At 37.3% G+C, this 22,011-nt stretch overlaps 1 protein-coding gene across 8 annotated transcripts in view; it reads left to right on the forward strand.

Moving 5' to 3' along the window:
- The window catches only part of KLF12 (Kruppel like factor 12), a 517,595-nt gene that overhangs the window by 209,011 nt on the left and 286,573 nt on the right, over nt 1–22,011 (forward strand). For 4 of the 8 annotated variants that reach the window (XM_032496874.1, XM_032496875.1, XM_032496873.1 and 1 more), the window contains one exon: nt 13,342–13,384. The exons of the other annotated variants lie outside the window; for them this stretch is intronic. The gene's annotated coding sequence lies outside the window, so the exon portion shown is untranslated. The remainder of the gene's footprint in view (nt 1–13,341; nt 13,385–22,011) is intronic. 8 annotated transcript variants of the gene reach the window in all.

The raw sequence follows: 22,011 nt of genomic DNA on the forward strand, positions 1-22,011 counted from the left end.
CTGAAAAGTTTCACAGGGCACATGATTTCAGTGAGCTGATCAGCTTGGTGCAAAATGGGTCCCTCCTTTCCCATACCTTTTGGCCTTCCTATGCATCCAAGATCAGAGTGGTTAGAAAATTTAAAAATTGGTGTCACCGTATCCCAGAATAGAAATGATAGAAGATGAGACTTAATGTTCAGATTCATCCAAATTGAAATCAAAGTGAATGATATTGATATTTGATTCCAAATAAAGTGATTTTTTTAATGGTAGTAAAACATACATAACATAAAATTTACCTTTTTATCTATTTAAAAAAAGTGTTAATTTGACAAAGCTATAGCTTTTCACACTGTGCAAAGTACTATTCTAAATAATGGAAATTGGAAGATAAATAGAACCTGATTCTTGTCCTCAAAAAGCAAAAGTAGAGTTAAACCCATGTATTTTCACGTACCTGTATCTAACTTGGAAATATGTGCATGCAAATGTAAGTTACAAAGATGAAAACCATTCCTTCCCTATTTAATGAAAAGAAGGACTTGTAAATACTGCTTTATTTTTATTTTTTAATTGTGGCAAATATATATGACTTAAAACTGACCTTTCAGCCATTTTTAAGTGTACAAGTCAAGGTGATTTTTATTCACTGTGTAATTCAAGCATCAAGGGGAATTATATAAAGTTTTATTACAGAAGCATAAAGCTAAAAAAGAAGTTGATTTGCAAATCTTTTACATTTTAGGGGGGAATTAAAATAACTGATTTTCTTTCCTCTTCCACCTTTCTTCGTTTTTCACACATATATTTCGGTAGCTGAACTCTTGCCAAGTTATTTTAAACCCGTTTTTCCTCTACTGTAGAGATCTTTTTTTTTTTTTTTCTCAAAGTCTTAAAAAGATATTTTTTTTTCATGGGATATATTTGCAATCCATGTGCAATTATTTACAATAATTTCACAATAAAGATAAGAAATTGATAATTATGGGTGTGTTTCAGTTGGCCTGAGCTGTGTTTATTAATGAAGTCAAGCTCTGAGTAAGGGTACCTAAAATTCAGCTGTTGTGCTGGGAAAATCTTAGCAAATCTAAATTATTTAAGGAAGTAACCATTGCATTCTCCAAATAATATTTTCTTTCTATCATAGGGACTCTAGAGAAGTGATTATACATGACAGTAATCAAGTTAGCTGCCTGATATATCTGCTTGGTCTGTAAGCTGTGTCTGCAGTCATTTGGTTATCTCATCAGATCAGTCTGATCCATTTCATTTTGCTTAATTGATTGATGATATAATCTACATTATTTTGTATTTATGATAGTGACTATTTATAAAAAGGCAGAGCATAAACTTGTATCACTCTGAATTCCCTTTTGTACCTTTCATGTTCAATATAGTAAATTATTATGGGCTAGATAGACCTATGGCAATGAAGTACCAGAACCTTTGCATCTACTTAGACTATTCATCGAGTTTATAAAACTATGAAAAAAAAATGAAATGGCCACTATGTGTTATTTACTAATGTTCATAACCAAATTAGTAACACAATTAAGAACCTTCAAATTGACTTTGAAATTACAGCAGTAAATATGGCATCAAATGTATTTGGACACTTCATCTGAGTGGATTAGCAACAGATCTTTCTCTTCTTGGAAAATAGAAGTAGTCAGGAAGGAATGACATTTGCATAAAGGCACTTCCTTTTGCCACCTTTGAATTTTTTTTTTTTTTTTAGAAGTATGGTTTAATCTTATGTCATTAACCTGCTTTAAGCTCTTTTTCAAGTATCACAGCTAAACTGAAGGATTTATTTCCTTGCTTGTACTTTTAAAACACTGCTGTCAGACAAAGTTAAGGCAAGGCAAGCAGTGGAGACACAGCCCCCTTTTGTTTTCATTTCATTTGCATTTGTTCATGACTGCTAAGGTATTTTAAATTCCCAAAGGAGTGTGCTTGCTCTATTATATATAAATTGTTACCTGAAAGGGTCTGTAAGAGATCAAAGTAAATGTCAGCCTAGTAAATAGAAGAGATTTTTTTTTTCTCCCTGAGCTACATTATAAAGGGAGATTTCTTTTGCCTTATTTATGTTTAGAACTTAATGTGGTTAGGAAAACAGTGAGTTATTATTAAAGTTCGCAAAGCGTCAGGAGTTTCAAACATTTGAAGTTTATTGAAAGCGAAATAATTGATAAATCAAATAAATTTGATTGCTTGGACTTTCTCCTAATTTCCTATGTTTTAAAGAGGTTTTGTTTTTTTTCCTTCCTTCATGTATAAAACCAAAATTTGGCTGAACTAAATGATTCTGCCCATTTCCCTTAAAATAATGTTTAAATGAACAGTACTAACTTGTTTATATTGCCAGTTATTTTATAGGATATTGAAAGTTAAAGAAGATGAAATATATCAGAGAACTAAACTAATTTGTATCTGTGGCATCATGCTTTTGGTCAAAAAGGTTTTGCAGCACATGTATTCATGTGTGTCCTCGCTTCCTTTCTGTCTCTTGGCTGCAGTCCACTTGATGGCTGCTAATTCATAGGGACTCTTAGTGTATCACAGAGAAGTTTTTGGGCATGAGAGAATGACCCATATACTCTTTACTTTCATTGGTTTCTGGAATCGCAACTTCTGTGCTATCGCTAGTGAGGACAATTACATACATAAGCCATTTAATGGATAACCAAAGTGTTAAATCATGGAAGATTTATTATTTTGCTGGGTATTTTTTAGAGTGCAAAGTTGGAGTGCAGAAAGTATTTTCCCTGAAACATCACTGGGTATGTGCTTATTAGAGGTGGTTAATTCTACAAAACATAGTTATTCTATAATATCTGGTCTGCTTTGAATGTGCTATGCCATTATCATACTCACTATATGACAGGGTATCTACTGGGGGTTTGAATTCTCATATGAATTTTTAGGGGCACTGCTATAACTCTTGACAGCAGAAATACGAATCTGGAAGTTAGAAGTCATAGGCAACTTGGTATTTCGGGGGCTGGAGGATGGAAGGGGTTCCGTTACACTGGTGGTGGTAAACGGTTAGGGTTTGGGGTCCCTTACCAGGATATCTTTTAGGGACACTCTTAACTCTAGCTCTGTTTCATATACCGCTTTATTTTCTTTGAAGTCCCCAGAAACTTGGCTGATCAACTATTTGCAATCAACATCTGATGCTTCTGACCAGACTTGCTGTTTCTACCTCCCTCTTTCTTGCTGTACTGAGTTCAGTGGTGTCCCCTTAAAATTCATGTCCTTGGAACCTCTGAATGTGCCCTTATATGAAATAGAGTTGTTGCAAATGTAATTAATTAAGAGGAGGTCATACTGGCGTGGGGTGGGCTCTTAGTCCAGTATGATTGGTGTCCTTGGAAGAGACACAGACACATGGTGGGGGTGGGCAGGGAGGGGGAGACTGTGTAACGACTGAAGCTTCTCACGTTTTGGTTTTGGACCTGTAGCCTTCAGAACTGAGAGGAAATAAGCATCTATTGTTAGAAGCCACCTGGTTTGTGGTACTCTGTCACAGCAGCCCTAGGAAACCCATACACCTGCCAATAAGCTGAAAAGGACCGTCTCCAAGTTTCTCTACTGCAAATCTGTTTTTGAGGCAACTTTTAAATAATATTAAAGTTCCCAAAGGGTTAATGCTACTAGAAATGGTACAAAAGTAGAATATAAATTAAGAAAGTCACATAGTTCAAGGAATTCCAAAATCAAAGCTGAGATCTCTCGTTGGAAGGGCATTACCTTTCAACTGCAGCTTTAGTTTTGTATCTTGTCGGAATACATTTCCATGCCTCAGAGATTCTAATTTAGTCGGTTTAGGGTTGGGCCCCGGCATCTGTATGTTTCAGCTTCCCAGGATGGTCTGGGAACATGCGGCATGAGGTGAGAATCATTGGTGTGGAGTGAGGGACAAGGAGCATGCAGTCTAGAGCAGTGGTTCTTAGCACTGGCTGCACCCTGGAATCATCAGGGTGGCTTTGAACACCTACGGATGCCTGAGCACCCAGCCCAGAGATTCTCTGGTCATTGGTAAGGGATTCAGATGGCTCAGAGGGAGTTTTAAAAGCGCCTAATGAGTTCTGATGTGCAGCCCAAGTTGAGAAACACTGGTCTCAAGGTCTTTATATTCTAGTGAATAGCAAGGATATTTATCATCTTAAACTTCTGGGGATTATGATGATGATTTTTTTTTTATGCAGCGGACAGATTTAGGTTAAGATTTCTTTCAGCAAGACAAACAAATTTATTATCTGATTTCTTCCATTCTCACAATACAAGGCTTTCCAGACATCTTTGAAAATGGAGGCCAGTGAGTTGTGTGCACGTTGGGTGTCTTGGGAGGATTGGAGCAGTCACTGGTGGCTGCATCTTGGTTGGGAAGGGGATTGGTGTGTTTTTTCTCTCTACCATTGCCTTTTCTGCTATTTGAAAACCTGTCTTGGGCCCACATTAAGGAGATGAGGATGAACATAGAGTTGAAAAAGTGTAGGAGATGAGCAGATTCTCCAGTGGGAAAGAACAGAATAGGAAAAATGTCATCTGGCAGAAGAGAGGAGGCAAAGAGGTACTGTTGTAACTGGTGGTCCTTTAAGTATAAGAGTGAGGAATGTCCTTTGAGTCTGGAGAAAGGGGACTTGATGTGTGTGTGTATGTGGACATACGTACTAATACTTGGGAATAATTTTCTTCTGTGACATGAAAATGTGTACATACAGTAGATTACATTCTTTTTCTCTGAAATTCTGTCTGCAGTGAATGTTGCCATTGTATTGTGTGATGGTTTCATGAGAGTGTGTTCCTTCTGGTCTTGTGATCTACCTTCTACTATGTAGACTTGACAAGAGGGTTGTACCCACAGTGCTCGGGACTGAGAGCTGGTTGTTAATACACCTCCGATGCTTCCTAGTGGCTTGTTTCTAGTATTTCGCTGTTGCCATTTCTTACACAGAGATGATAGGTTAAAATACCTAGGAAGACATGAAAATAACAGATTTAATGTGCGTCCATTTCCTGTAGAAGGCTTGGAAAGAATGCCGCTGTGTTTATTTTTCATTTTGTGCCGGTTTCCTTGTCACGCTCAGGTGTTTTGCTAGCTTCCTGGGGACCATAAGTATGTTCCTTTTTGTTTATTTGTTTCTAAGCTCCACTACTGATCTCAGTGTTCAGTCATTTGAAACCTGTGGTCCAGGCTAATGCTACCATTAAGGAGACCTCAATATTGGTGAAATTCTTTGAGGCTGCTCTCTCTCTGATGTATGCTTGATGACTGCTTCTTGAAAATAATAGTAGTCATAGCTATCTGAGGTTCTCGTGTACCTACTAAACACTCTTGCATTATTGCATTTAACTTACTTCTATTTTATTGGTAGGAGACTGTCACTGAGCATTTTTAATTTGGATCTAATCAGGGGTGTACTGGTAAATGGCTTTCTGAGTAAAAGCTGTGATTTGTTGCATTTGCTGATTTCCTTGATAGAAATACGCTGACCACGATGGATTTCTAGCTACAAAAGTCTAGTTACAGGGTTATGTAGAGATGTACAAAGTCAGCTCTCCCACACCGGTACTAGCCGGCTCCAGTCCTCTCTGGATCTTACATCACAGTTAATGTAGTTTCTGTTGTATTTTCCTTCCTTCCTCCCTCCATCCTTTCCTTCTCTTCTTCCCTCCTTCCCTTCCTTTCTCCCTCCCTGCTCCCATCAGGCAGTTATTTTACAGAATCTCCTGTATCGCTATGTCAGGGACATCACAGTCCTGTTTGTATCTTCTTCTGTTACGGGTTTTTCTTAGAGACGTGGGATTATCATCCACTGTCAACATCCAGGACCCTTATTGCCTTAAACTGAAGTAGAATTGATAGGATTTATTATATTAAGTTGTCTATTTTATTCTTGATAAGAAAAGTGTTTGAGCAGGCTATCAAGTCAAATGCCTGATCATTTCAGATGTGAGTAGCAATTTTATGAACTTATTAGTGACAAATCACACTGATTTTATTCATGATACCAACTGTTCTTTTTGAGTTGAATTCAGAATGCATCTTTCTTTCCATGCCTCCTTTTCCTCTGCATAGCTTTTACCCGAAACCACTTTTTCTCCAGAGTAGGGTTTGCTTGACACAGCTATGTAGTAGCAGACTCGGAAGGGTTCTGATCTTGATGGTAATGAAAAACCATGAGAATTGTCAGTCATCTTTCTTCGTAATTGGGAGGAAAGTGCCCAGTGTTCACATCTCCTTCCTGTTCCATATTTTGATGGAAAAGTCTAAACACTTGTCTGATCTCCTTCCCCTTGTCAATTTCTGCCTGATTTTAAATCTCAGAAAACATGTGTCTTAGACTTTTCATTTATCCTGTTTTGGGCTGTAACACCGACTTCCTTAAAAATTAGAGTGCATTCTGACTCTGCCTTTTTCAAGTGTCCTGCCCTTGCTGAGACCTTGAGTGGGATATATTAGGCTGCTGCCATCTTTGTAGGATTTGTCCTGTAGTGATGAGGGAACCCATATTCTTTCTTCAGCAGAGCCGTGACAGGTGAATAAGAGTAGAGCATGCTTGAATCCATCCCTGGCATGGACCAGCTTGCTTTTTCTGCATTACCTGGACTATGCTGAGGTTGCTTTAGTCCATGAGTCCTGTGCAATTTGCAAAACAAAAGAACTGTTAAACAATTTCTGAAATTGCTTCCTGAAGTTTTTTTTTTATGCATGCAAAGATATTTTAGCAAATATAAATAGACTTGTAATGTGTCCTTTATAACCAAATTCTCTGTAAGAATGACCTCGTTTTAAATGCAGGCTGCATTTTTCTTCTCCAGCATGTCAAACCCCTTTAAGGCATGGCCACAGACCCTGGGATTTCCCACTCAACAGAATGTCATTTTATGTTTGATCCCCAAAGAGTTCAGAATTGTTGAGATTTTATGACTGCCTGACACTTACGCTTAATGTGCAGGCCAGGACACTGAGCGATGGGAGCAGATGGGCATGGAGACTGGGGACCGTAGATGGAGTTTATGTCACTGTTACAGAGGACACTGAAAGAAAACCCCAGAGGGGTTCCAGTGTGGCCTGCAGTGTGGACAATTTATTTTGCTTTCGTTGAGGAAATAGTTAAAAGAATAGATTTTTTCTTAACTATTAAAATTGGAAGCGTTTTCCACAAGAAAAATTTCCCGGAGAAGAAGGCATTTTATTTCTCAGTCTAATGATAAGAAGGGATGCAAAGTGAAATTGATCTGTTTTCCTACTTGAATTTAAACATATAGATCTTTGATTGCAAGGAACTTCTGAAGTTAAAAAGACTTACTGTGACTAAGTGTCTTGACAGCAAAATCTGATTTTCAAACATGAACAGTGTAAATGGAAACTGCTTTCTCCCTGTGATAGTTCTACAATAATTGTACTGATTTATGACGAATATGTTTGTTATCCAGAGAGTTACATCAAAATGGAATTAAATTCAATACTTTTAGAGCCAAAAAATCTCTTTTGGTTGAAAGTCTTCATACGGAGAGTTAACAGTATGAGAATGAAAATATATACACTATGGGTAATTTCTATTAGGTCAATAAAGCATGCCTGACATTTGTTGTTTGTTTTCATCAGTAAAAAAGAAAAAACATGATGTGGTTTTCCAAACAAGTAGGTCTTGCTGAATCATCTATGACAAGACTAAGATGTTGCATAAACATTTTCATGTTGTGGAGATAAACATCATTTTTAGTGAAACAGAAATGTCTGGTAAAAACTACATTTGTGAATGTTTTAACCGGTGACCCAGAGATGAGTTTGCCTTGTTGAAATTATATGTGTGAATTTATTTTGAATACCTTTTCAGCAGTGGTGCACTCCTTCCTAGAGCATTTCTGCATTTGAAGTCACATTTGCAGGAGAGAAGTAGCTGTGTGTGTGTGTGTGTGTGTGTGTGTGTGTGTGTGTGTGTGTCTGTGTGTTATGCCTAAGAAAGCAGGGTAACTGGAGGGAGGGGAGAAGAGAATTAGAGATCCTGGAAAATTTCTAGTGAGGGAGGGTTTGAGATGACTTCATTGTGCAGCAACATAATCATTAATTTAAAGTTGCTAAAATGCTATTGAAGTTTTTCCCCTCTTGGGGATGTTGCTTTTATGCTTTTTGTTCAAGGCTTTTAAAAAAAGGTTGTAAAAGCAATGATATAAGGACTTCAGAGCTTTTCTCATGGCTTTGGTTGTTCCAACTGTAATTTCTCACCTTTTCCTATAGCTGGTGCTCTGGAAGGTAGCGTGGAGCTGGGAGGCACCTCTGAATAATCCAGAGCCCGTGCTCCCTCCCTGTCTGTAGCAGAGTCAGCCGGGCCCGTTGGCTGCCGCTCGGGGACTGTCTGCCCTGATGATGTCTTACCCGCTATTGCTTCAGCTCTGAGGGTGGACAGTGGTTGACATTCCAGGGCCTTTGCTTTTCCGTCTTTTGCTGCCCTTTGCCAGTTACTCTCCACTCAGACTGTTGGAGAGATAAGTGTAAGTACTAATATCAATACATGTAGTATGTCTGTATCACTTCCATCTCTTTTGACAGTCGCCAGCCTATCTCAGGAAAACCTCTTTCCTTCTTTTTCTCCCATTTGTAATAAAAAGATAATGACCCCGTTTCTGCCGTTCCATCGCTTTTTATGGCAATGTTAAACCTGTGTGTACACAGCCTATATTTAGCAAATAGATGAAAATAGCGTTTCCCAATAAAGAGAAGAGTTAGAAATAAGATCAAGATGAGATCTCAAATAGAGTCAAGTGACTGGTCAGTTTCAGAGGGTTTCAGACTTCCTGGAGTTGTGTGAATCATCTGTGTTGGCTTTTATTTTTTTCTGTTGAGAGCATTTATTTATTCATTTAGTTTTAGTTCACCTTTATGTCGAAGTAGAGTTCACATGCAGAAAAGTGCACATATTACAAGGATACAAATGGATGAACTCCCACAAAGTGAACATAAATACTCAGCGACCACCCAGATCAAGTTATAAAACATGATCAGCAGCCACTCACAGCAGTCAGCTACTCTCTCACCTCTGTTACTGCAGACGACTGTCTGTCCCTCATGCTATATATGTACACATGCTCTTTCTGGATTCTTTTGTGCAACATTATGGTTTTTTAAAAAAATAAATTGTTTTTATTGAAGTATAGTTGCTGTACAAAGTTATGACATTACCAGTGTACAATACAGTGATTGATCATTTAAAGCTAATATTCCACTTATAGTTACTATAAAATATTGGCTATAGTCCCTGTGTTGTACAGTATATCCTTGTAGCTTATTTTATGCCTAATAGTTCATAGCTTTTGCTCCCCTCTCCATATTGCCCCTCCCCTTTCCCTCTCCCCACTTTTAATTACTCGTTTGTTCTTTGTATCTGTTTCTTTTTTTATTGTTGTATTCACTAGTGTTGTATTTTTTTAAGATTCCACATATAGGTGACATCATACAGTATTTGTTTCATCATTGTTTTTTAGATTCATCCCTATTGTTCATTTTCATTGCTGTATAATATTCTATTATAAGAATTTATCAAAAAGCTTCCACAGATTTATTTATAGATTTTACTGTTGATGGACATCCTGATTGTTTCCAGTTTTCAGCTGTTAGGAATGCACTGCTGTGAATATTCTTGTGAGTGCCTTTTGGCATGTGTGTGTACACGTTTCTGCATGGCATATTGCTAGAGGTAGAACTACTGAGTCTTCAGGAATCTATTTTCATTTTAGTAGATATTGCCAAACAGTTTTCCTGAGTGACTACACTAATTTAGACTTTCATTAACAGTATATGAAAGTTCCAGATGCCCCGTATCTCACTGTTCTCTATATTTTCTCATTCTCTTTTTGCCATGCTGATGGCTGTGTGTTGATATCTTAGTGGTGGCTTTAATTTACACTTCCCTAATGATTAAAGGGGGATGCAAACCTTTCATATGTTAATGGCCACTTAGCCATCTTTAAGGGGGAAACTTGTCCGAAGATTTTTTGGTCTATTTAAAAAAAAACTAGCTTATCTGTCTTTTTCTTTTTTGTTCATTTCTAAAATTGAACCGTGTCTTAAATCCACTATGGCATTGGGTGGGGAGGGTGAGAATCGTGGAAAAGTTACTCAGGTATAAATATGTATTTGTTCATTCATTTAACAAAAGTTTATTGAATATCTCTTATATTCACAATGATAAAAAGGTATGTCTGCTTTTGCAGTCTAGTGGGCGATTAAGACAAGTCAAAAGACATCAAGAAGACTTGAGGTTAAGTCCTTAGATAAGTAAGGACAAGGAGAAAGCCCAGTGAAAAAGCAGAGCACATAGTAGGCTCCGAGATTTTACGGAAAGACTTCCCGTAAGAGAAGAAAGGGAGCTAAAACTTCGATGAAAAATAGAAGTTAGCCAGATGAAAATTAGGATGGGGAATAGTTTTAGGTAGGAAGAACAAAATCCCTTTGGAGAGATGGCAGTGCCTTTGGAGAGGAGGGGTGTGTTTGCATGGAGGTCAGGGGGTGTTTAAGTACTCATTAATTCATGTAATTATTATCTGCTAGCACCTCTCATCTTCCAAACCCTGTGTGAGTTGCAAGGACAGAAGGGTGGAGAAAATTATTAACAACAACAGTGATAATACCTAAAATTTACTGAGAGCTTCCTGTGCTGGGCACTGTGCTAAGTGCTGTCCTTGCATTGTTCATTGAGTTCCCATAGCTGTTCCGTGACATGGGCACGGCTGTTATTCTTGTTTTGTATTTGAGAAAGCAGGGTCCCGTAAAGGTTAAATAACTTCAGTAAGCCCTAGAAAGCCTCTGTGCCCACTGGAAATAAGCCTATGGGGGACTTCAGAAACTGCCCAGAGAATTACACATACAAATTATAATTGCATTGACGGTTATAGTAGCAACAAGTTAGATAGGGGTCTGTATGTCGTAACTGGAATAGACTATAAGAATAAACATTTTCTAGCATTGTTTTAAAATTACAGGTGTATAATATACTACGTGTATATTATATACTATATTAATACCTGTATATAAATTATTGTATATAGAAATAGTTCTGTGCATTTATGATAATGAGTGGAGTGGAAGTCTTTGGGTTTGATTCCTGACTCTACCATTTATTACTTATGTAACCATGGCAGATTCCTAAACTGTTTGCTTCTCTTGGCAAAACATTATCTTAAATCCCTGCTATATTCATTTCAAAATTTGGTGGTCCTGTGAGGAAAAATAATCAAATTTGCCTTTGGTCCTTTTCCTGAAAGTTTCAGGGTACTGAACACTAAGAAAAAAAATTTGCAGGCTGAGACCTGGTAAAGTATATTACTTTTGGGCCTGCAGAAAATTTGGGGATTGAACCGAAGGCACTGAAAATAGAAGGTTATAATTGAAATGTCAGCAAATATAACTTTAACAATTCTAGTTGATGCTTTCGGAATATTAAATATACCTGTTAAGTGCATTTTTTCCTTTCAGTATGTAAATTTTAATGTGCATCCCGAATCTCTCCAGCCATATTTCCTCTATCAGTAGTCCCCTGTGGCAACTTTATCTTTGAATGCAAACTATTCTTGTTCAATATTTGAGTAGTGATAATGAGTTTTATTCTGTGAGTCACAGCCTTAGTACCCTAAACTATACCCAATATAACTTTACCATTTGCAAGAACTAGAGTGTTTTGTATTCCAAATAGCAATTTTAATGTTTTATTGATTACCGGTAAACAAATGCAGAACACAGGAAGAAGACTGTTTATGACAGTAGAATGGGCAGATACGTTTGTGTTAGTGGGGTGCCCTCTATCCATGGGGCTGGCAAGCCTGAACTGCTGAAATGCATTGTTCCAGGAGCCTTCTAGAACATTTTGACAATGTGAATGATATTTGAATTAGCGATCTAAGTGTCCCAGAGCTGATTAAAAAAATCATATTTTGTTCAGAGCCCGTTTAAGGGGTTCTTATTACCCTCTTGTTGCCCGGTGGCTTACTCTTCAGACTTTTCCTCAGAAAAGGAAAATCGTTCCAGGTGTGTGGTTGAAAGTAACCTGCTGCAAGCAGTGAATTTATTCTGACTCTCTTGTTTTACTTAAAATCATGTGTTTCTTAATATTATATAATTAAAAAATTTATTTTTAATTGAAGCATAGTTGATTTATGATGATTCCAGTGTACAGCAAAGTGATTCAGTTATACATACATATATATATATATTCTTTTTCAGATTCTTTTCTATTATAGGTTATTACAAGATATTGAATATAGTTCCCTGTGCTATCCAGTAGGTTAAATCATATGATTTTTGAACTGTGTTCGTAATATACTGTTTGTTTTAATATATTTTCTCAAAAAAAATCCAAAAATGAAATTGATGCTTCTATTAGAAATACCATGTTTTATTATGTGCATTTATGTTCTTCCTGGCACATCTCTGCAAAGGCCCAGACAAATCTACAGTCTCTCCAGTTTGTAATTTCCTTGGCCGTCTAGATACTTTGAGTCTGAAGGTCAGAATAGCACAGTGCATATCATGAACTGGCTGATGTTTGGATTGTGTTTTTGTTTTGTTTGTCTTTTGTCAGCGAAGCCATCTAGCCATGTTTTAAAAATTAGGAGATTTCATAAATGGGTATAGAGGCTTCATTTCATTTGAATACAGTTGCAGGGGAACCATTGTGGGAAGTTGAGTAGCAGCGGAACTCTGCAGAGAGGACCTCCCTTCTCCCTCCCCACTTCAGCTTTATTTTGCGTGGCTACATTCTTTCAACCTCCTGGCTCCTATTAGCATGAGATTTGTAGTTGCCTCAATAAATTAGCCCAGAGCTTCCCAGCTGGTGTTTTGGGTGTTGGGTCCAGGTGTGGTGAGGTCCTGATTTCCTTGGACAATTGAAGATGATGTAAAAAGGTTGGGAAGCACTGAGTTATTAGCCTTTTGGTAAGTTCATGTGTGAATTGGCACCCACCCTCAGGATGCCCTAAGGCTGTGGGTTCAGGGAATTTTTTCACTTGAGGGCCTCTCTTGTGTTTATCCCAACCTGTGGAGAATGGTCAACTTTTAAAGGCCTTCTGCAGAATCAGAGGAAATAAATCCATGTGCTCTCTTTACCAAGTAGATTGGTTCTCTGAAGTCAAAAGTTTTATCATTAATGAACCAATATCTGTTGAGAACAGTCTTGCTCACGTTGCCTGAGAGTGATGGGTGGAGACTCTCAGCTTGCTCATTTATAAAGTCACCACACAGGGCGGGGATATTTGGTAGAAATCAGATGATTGATAGCGTGCCTTTACATGTAACTCCATGAGAAAAATGAGGGTTGATAAAAGAGTTATAATGTGATTATTTTTTAGGTGCTGCTGCTTGTCCATAAAAGTGCTGGAAAATTCCTTAAAGGTACAGTGAATTCTTTCACCGCTTTTACACATTATGCAAATGATAAAGTCTGTTAATCAATTTTGTTTCCTCAGAAGAACGCCTATGGAGAAACATGTAAAGAGCAACAGTATGGCACAGAATGGATGAAAATGTTGTCAGTAGGTTTGACATTTAGAAATTTAGGAGGCTTATTTGGCCTGAGTTTCCAAATGATGCTGTAATGTCATCTAGACTTGGCTGTGTTCAGTTTGATGATGTATATAGTGTCCAGTGCACTTCCCATCAGCAGTGGAGTGGATGTGTGATGCAGAATATGTTACACTTTATTTTATCAATTTAAATACAGCTTTGCTTCAGGACATAAAGTGGATGTTGGGTTATATTTCTGGTCCTCCGGGGGTATTTTAGCTTTAATAGTCTATGAGGATTATGGAAAGCCCTTGACACTTGAGTTCAGGCACGGCTGTGTATGAATGACTGTGCTTTTGGAAGATCCATGCAATACTTTTGAGATCACTTTGCAGAGTTTCCAAAGATCTGAAGATTGATAATCTGGTGAGAGAAAAATCAGGTAACAGCAAGCATCAAATACATTCTACACAGTTATAGCTCTCCGAGGGGCTGAAGACTTGTGCTCAATTAACAGTACATGTTGTGATACATTTACATCCAGATACGTTAAATGCTAGATTAAACAAGAAAACATATCTTTGGGGAATTGAGTGGTAGACAAGTCATTAAGGTCTCTATAAAATACAATTAGAGGCCAGGAAAATTCCCAGTGTTTTGTACAAGGCTTTGAAGTGTAGGACGTTGCCCAGCGCTGTGCAATACAAACATAATGCAAGCTGCTTAGATAATTTTAGAGTTCCTCCTTGCCCTGTTAGGACGTAAAAAGAAATAGGTGAAATTAATTTTGATAATATATTTTATTTAATCTAGTATATCCAGAATATTGCCATTTCAACACATAATACCAAATAATAGATGAAACATTTAAAATTATGGTTTTTGGTAAAAGGTCTTGAAAATCTGGTGTGTATTTCACACTTGCAGGGTAACTTGATTTGGATCCACTGCATTTCAGGTGCTCAGCACATATGACTGGTGGCTATTGGAGGAGCCACGAGGAGTTCATGGCTTTTAGTTTCTTTAGTACTGTGAGTAGAGATTTTATGCTGTTCCAGTTTGTACTTTCATGATAATTAAAAAGAAAAAATCTGAAATCTGTGCTTTCTGAAACCTAGTGTCCTCCTTTATTTCTAACTAGACCAGGGATTCAATTGAAAAGGGGAGGAAGTTTGAGTACTTGTTGATTCAGTGAATGAGTGATTCAGGTTCATAGTAAAAGAGATCACGGGTGTGGATTTCCTGATAATTAAGGGTGACATTAAAGAGACAATAAAAGAGAGGCTGTAGAAGTTACTGAAAATCAAAGTCTGACTAATTCTGGAATAGATACAATATTAAGTGATGAAGTTTTAAAAAATAGAGCCAAATAATCTTCATAAACAGGAATTCTGGATGGTGGATTTTCAGAATGATCTTTACTTCTATGGGTTTTAGCTTATTTGGATCATATTACTATGAAAAATTGTAAACCCATCTCCTCCTGTTGCTTCGTTCTCTGTAAAAGAAGAGTATGACGTATTAATGTATGTTTTCAGAAAATCTGGTTTATCTTTTATAACTATTTCTCTTTTCTTAAATTAGCATAGAGGATGCCCAGAGAGGTTCACGTGGCTTTTTTTTTCTGATCTCCTTCTGGCTCCAACAGATTCTGTGGCCTGGTAGTGTTGCTTTGTTCTGTGTTTCAAAACCAAAGTACTACTTATAAATGAGAACAATAATAGTTTAATAATAACTGCGATTTTTATCATGTGCCTTCTGCCAGTTGCAATTCTTAGATTCTCTAGACACAGCAAACATACTGAAAGCCTTTTTTTGTAGATGTTGCAAAGCTGAATTTTGGAGACACTGTGACTAGGTGGTGGCCGTGCAACTTGGAAATAGAACAGCTGAGTTTTGCATTCAGGCCTATAGGATGCTAAATGTCATCCAGCATTATGAGGAGAATGAAGTGATATAAAGAAGCATAATTGCTTCCAATGGACTCTGCAGTTGCTGTTCACAGTCTTATAAAAATGGGGAGGCTTAACTTCCCAGGAACTTCTGAGGCTCCTGGCACTTCTGTGGTGTATGTGGGCGTGTTCTTGGTAATGCTTCTGAAAAAACTTACCTTACAAACAAAGTGTGTTGGCAAGAACTCTGATATACTTTACTAAGTTTAGACCCCATTCAGTGCACAGAACGTATGTGGAGAAGTGGTGCCCAGACATAGCAATAGCCAAGACTCGGGCCATCAGTGGCTCCTGGTCAGAAATGCTTCAGAAAACCCGGCTCTTCCGTGGCTTCTTGAATCCACAAAGTGAGTGCCGTAGCGATGGTTTGTACCAGTCCAGTGCGTGGTGGCTCTCCTGAAACCTGGCCCCGTGTGTAACCGTGTGAATTTGTCCCAGCGTGGCACTTGCAGCAAGCTCGCGCCTCAGAAACTTCCAGTGAGAGGCACTGCGGTGTGAGGGAAAGCGTGTGGGCTTTGGGGTCTGACAGAAGTGTGTTCCAAGTCCTGTTGTGCAGCTTAATAGCCATTAAACTGTTTCGTCACCTGTCAAGTGGAGGTTGACATCCCTTCTTCATGGTGAGGGTTGCCTAAGATCGTGGTGTACGGTACCTGACACACTGCCTGGCATCTGCCTGACTTATGGATTAAATTTCTGCTGCTGAGATACTACTGGAAGTAATATATGCCCTTAAATTACACAGAAGCAAAGTGACAGATCCATTTCTGCGCATTCCAAGTGGCCGCAGTAAAACCCCAAGGCGGGATGTAACTTATAGTCACAGGTGAACACGGTTACAGTGCAGTGCTTTACGGAGCTGCGCTTAGGAGAGAAATTCTCCCTGCTCACCTTCAGAATTGCCCAAGGCTACCCCCAGAGGGTCATTCAGCTGCGGGTGTGTCTGTAGGCTCAAGCTTTGGAAATAGTGCAAATATCCCACGCCATGGTCCCCACTTTCTCTCCTAAGAATGTATCTTCAGAGTACCATATAGTGCAGAGATGAGTTACCTGCTGAGTTACCAGTGACCTCTTGGTCATCCATTATATTCCTGCCCAAAGCAGACTAGGAGCCACTGGGAATGAGAAGTTGCAATAAATTTCACTGAATTCACCGATTCAGAGGTAGAACTCAAGCTCTGTTAACCAGTATTCATTTATTTCAGCTCATAGCATAAGCCTTGCAGACTTGTGCGTTTTTAAAATACAGGAATTGTAGCATCCACAACTCTATGTGAAAGAAAGCTTGAAGATGTTTCAGCTCCTTAATTTCATAGATAAGGAAGCCGCAGCCCAGATAGGTTAGCTAGCTTACCTACAGGCACATAGTAGTTAATGGTAGTATTGCTGTATATTATAGTATGGTTTACTCCATCTAATTTGATACGAATCTCACAAAATAATGTTCAGTGGTCAGCTACAAGAATTCTGCATATTGCTAGGAGCAATAGAAACGCCAAACAAAGTGCACTGTATGATTGGCTTGCATTAAGAACTGATGCTAGGTATAAAAGATCATTCAAGAGAGTTGGAGCACTAGATGTATCTCAAGTTGCTTGCCCTCCTGTGACCAAGAGTGGCTCATGTAGCCTACTCTTGATAATTGATTGATTCATGGGTGACAGCTAACTTTGGTGTGACTCATGCATACCCTGGACATCATTCTATAATGTCTGTGTGGGGAAAAAAGTAGAGCAAGAATTAGGTGGGACTTTAGGCTTAGGGATGTTCGTTTGTGGGGGTGATAATCAAATCTGGTAGGTGAATCTCCTAAGAGATCAAACAGAGAGAGAAAGCACATCTTAGTTTAAGGAATTTTGGAGGAGACCCCTTTGTAGGCATGTAGACTGTTTAAAAGACATCCAATGGTAATAGAATGGAGATAAGAATGTAGAGACCTCATTGAAACAGGGGAGGAGAATTTTCTTTCCAGGTTCAGGTTGTCGGTAACACTAAATAGACACCAGTCATCAAAGAGACCATTTGAAGGTTGGGGGGAAGTGGAGAAAAGTAGAGTTAATGAGTTGTGATCATGTGTCTGTGGAAGGCTAGAAATTGCTCCTGTAGTTACATGTCACTACGTGTAGTAGTAGATAGAGGTAGCTGAATGCTGGTGTTGAGACAGAGATTATCTGACTATTTTTAAGGTGGGAAAGAAGACACATATGCCAGAGAAGAGAACAGAATGAGAACCCAGATATGGTGAAGGAAGGTTAAAGACTCTGAGCCAAACCTTTAAGAAGGGTAGCTGGAGTAGACCTGTATGTCATAGAGCATTTTAAGAACCTGAAGTCTGAACCACATGAAGTTTGGGAGCAAAAATAAAATAAAGGTCATTATGGAAGTTAGCAACCAGCAACCTTCACGATGAAGGACCTGAATATATTTTGGACAAAGGTTGGTGTACAGAAACATCTCCCAATAGTGTATGGCTTGCCCTTGTGTGCCACTTGTGGTTCATTTAGATGCTGGTTGGATGCGCTTGTCAAATTTAAGTTGTACAACAGATTCATGAGCAACTTCATAGCCCTGCTGTTGATTACTAGTGAATTGTCATCTACTTGGTTCTCATGAACTGAAATGCGATGGTTTTCCTCCTCCACACCATGGCTTTCTGCAGAGGTGAAGTATGTATCAAACCACAACCCGTGGTATCTCCTGTTCCCAGATTTACCAATGCCTTTTCAGCAGTAGTTTCCCAAATAGTAGCTCGCCGCCTCCAGTCTTCTTTAAATCTTAAGATATATACGATATATGAGGTCTTTTTCATCTTTGTATCCCCATTGGCAGGGAGGGATATTTATTATACAAATGAGAGAATTAATGAGTACATATGATTAGGAACTTTATGGTCTCTTTATATTGTACATATTTTAGTGGCCTTTTAAACAGTTAACTATTTGAAAGCATGAATTATTTCTGCTTAGCATTATTTACAAGAATACACTCTATCATTTGATTAATTTATTGCAACTATTTACTATTATGATCATGTTAGTACTTTCAGAAAAGAATCTAATATAATTTAGTTGCATTTAAACACTGAGCTAAGGGAAACATTTGTCAAAATTAGGATAAATTACTTTTGAAATTATGGATTTTAATAGACATTTGGGGTAACAGACTCAAGCACAGATCAGAAATACTTCTTTGAAATATATTTTCATAATTGACTTATTTTATATTTTATAAGAATGCAGTGGATTTCTGATGTGAAAAGTTAAATTTCTTTTGTACCTGTGCACATGGTTAGATATCACTGGTGAGGAAAGGGAAGAAAAGATTTTCATTAGATTTATTGATCTTGAGTTTTATGGAGAAGATTGTATGAAAATTCTAAAATCTTAAAAAAAATCTCTGAAAACTTAAAAATGAGCTAATGAAAGTGTTAGTTTCTAATTAGGGGATTGGGCAATGTTTCAAATGACTTCAGATTTGGGATGTGTTTTTCTTTTATTGGAGAAGTGTCTGAGATTATGCCTTTATTTCAGAAATACTCACTTTAATCTGTTTGATAGGGAAATACCTAAACTGTCTTGTTGCAGTTGACTTGCTCATCTATTTTCCGTAAACAAAGATGCCATGGCATACAGAAATTATACCAAAATTAATTATAAGAATCATCATAGAATAGTACTTAACATTATGAAGATGAGCCCAAATGTTGATTTTAAAATCCTGGTTCTGTTACTTATTAGGGAAGTTACTTAACTTCTGTTTCCACATCTGTAAAATGAGAGTAATGCTACCACCTACCTCACAAGGTTTGAGGAATATACAAGTAGTGTAGTTAGGACCGTTCCTAGCATGTGTGAGTCTGTATTTGCTGATGCTACAGCCCAACCAGTTACTCCTCTTCCTTCTACTGGGAATTGACATCATTCTACTCAGAGAACAATTTGAATTCATTTCTTTAGTCAGCAGCTTCCCCTCCCTGTATCTCTCTGATTGTATTTAGCCATCCTTTTGGGAATGAAGTTAGAAAATCTAAAGGACTATCCTTTTAAAATCAGGTGTATTTTGAATGATACTGTATTTAAATTAAAATGTGAAAATACACTCCCCATGCATATTGGGGAAATACCCGTGAGCACTTTACTGCTTACTCCCGAGGATTATTTGATAAAGCTACTTCACTTGTAAACATTTCTTAGAAATTATAAGAGGTTAATCCGTATATTATTTATCTATAGGACTAATTATGATTTTAACATATTAGTTGCATCTTTATCTTCAAATAGGTTTTTAAGCCTCCAATGGGCCAATTTTTGTTTTGAGATTATTTTTCAAAATACTTTTGCTACTCCTTGGCTGCTATACTACTGTTTTTCAAAATCATTTAAATTTTCTGGAGTATTTTTTAAAAGATGAACTTACTCTTGTAAGTTACATATGCTTCAAGGATTTCTTTCTAATGAGAGTTTTTCACCAGCGCCTTGGCTATGTGTGTGTGTGCGCATGCGTGTAAGTACACACATACCTACAATCTATGGGCATATTTTCGTTGCTTCATATTTGAATAATAAATATTTTGAAGCATTTGATCTATGGGAGTCAGAAATGTCAGATATACCCTCAATCCTGGAACATAACACAGTTCATGAGAACTGGCTTTTAAAGTCATGCATTTTTCATAGAATTATCTTCTTTAAGTCAGATTTTAATGTTCTTGATTTAGCATACATAATATAAATCTCTTTACACCGTAAGACAAATGTGCACCTAAGATACTAGAACTTATACTTTCAGGATTCCTTTTATCGTGTATTTGAAATGGACCTTCTCTCCACATCACAGACTTCTTTTCTGTATCAGAGCCCCTCATTAGATTGCGTGGGTTGGCTGATGTAGGTAGGTCCTGGCCAGTGCCCAGGACGCTCATTCATATACGTGGGTGTACACACCTGTTCTTAGTAAATTTTATGTGTCTGTACAAATATGTATGAGCGTTATCAGACTCAGATTTAAATGTACTAATTCCTGATACATCCCCTTTCCCAGAAATGTCTTTGTTCCCCACTTTTCAAGACTCAGCTTTGTTTCTTCTCTCTTTGAAGCCTGTGTAGGTTCCCTCAGCTTCCTACTATACTTTATTCTTTTACCAGAGCTTCTATGATATTAGTAAAGATTTCAACTTGATGTAAGTTAGAGATTATGGACTTTAATTACAGTTACTTTCATTGTAAAATGGGAATATTAACTCTCGGGCATTGGATAGCTCTGCTTTGTACAGGAATTTATTAACTAATATATGTAATAACATCCAGTTTGTGTTAAACATGGTAAACATCCAATCGATGGTATCTGTTATTAAAATTGTTTTACTTTATTTATATTTGTCTCACCTTTGTTCTCTGTGAGCTTCTTTAAATCAGGCACTGTGACATATAATTTGCAAAGTCTTCAATTCCTGGCATATAGGTGATTCATAGATGAATTAATAATGGAATATATGTACCATGTAATAAAAGTCACTATTATAAATCAGTGGACCTTAATCAAGACCTGGTAGCAATTGCTTGGATTATATTGGGGTTAACCTCCAATTTCAGTCTTTTTCAGTTTTTCAAGTGGTCTTTTTGATTCTTATTAAAAAGAATCAACCTAATATATCATTTATCATTCTCAACAAATAGTATTTTGATTTTTTGGTATTATTTAGTTATGAGAGAAGCATAAGTTTATGCAGTACATTTGACAGTCTACTGATTTGCTCATCATTGAGAAATACTAATTGATGATGTATTTGCTATGACAGCTGGCTTTCTGTTGTGGACCAGATTATGAACACCATAGGGCAGTGATTATGGTGTCTGAATGTGCATGGTAGATTAATGAGTTCAGCCGGTCAAAACTACTTTTCAGTAAGGCCCTTGGCAACTCGGTAAGATGTTCATTAAAAATATCACATAAATCCTCTTGTTTCTGTATCATTATGTCAAAATGTCAGTAAAACAAATCTATTTAGTTCTTTGATCCATCTTTCAAATTATATTTTAAAGTCTGCCTCTGTTAAAACGTGTTTGGACTCAGATGTGTGAAGAAGATTGAACATAAAAGTATCCTAAAAATACCTCAAGTCTGATATTTTCTAATTTTTGTTAAATATTTTGAGATTGCAAATTTCATTGAAATATCAACTGTAATTAAGTGTGTGCCATTTGTTTTTCTACTCAGGTTTTACAATTTGATGAAATGGTTTCCCCACGATTTAATAAATATTTGTCTTATTTCACATGAATTAATTCAAAACTGGATAAGAGCAACATATTTTAATCAGCTATTGTTGTGATGGACTAGAAAACAAATTTACTCCCTAAGCAAACTGTTTACTATGCATTTGAATGGGATTTATCTTGCTTAGCACTGGCAAGCTAAACATAGAAGGCAATAATTAATAGGAAAGCCAGATATGTATATTGCATACTGAATGAGGCAACTTCTTTGTCTTGATTATGTTATCATTCTTTAGTGTATAAAATTTATAATTATCCTGTAATATGCACACCCAGCTCTGTTCAGGCAACA

The sequence above is a fragment of the Camelus ferus genome, chromosome 14 (assembly GCF_009834535.1).
Source record: "Camelus ferus isolate YT-003-E chromosome 14, BCGSAC_Cfer_1.0, whole genome shotgun sequence".
NCBI lineage: Eukaryota > Metazoa > Chordata > Mammalia > Artiodactyla > Camelidae > Camelus > Camelus ferus.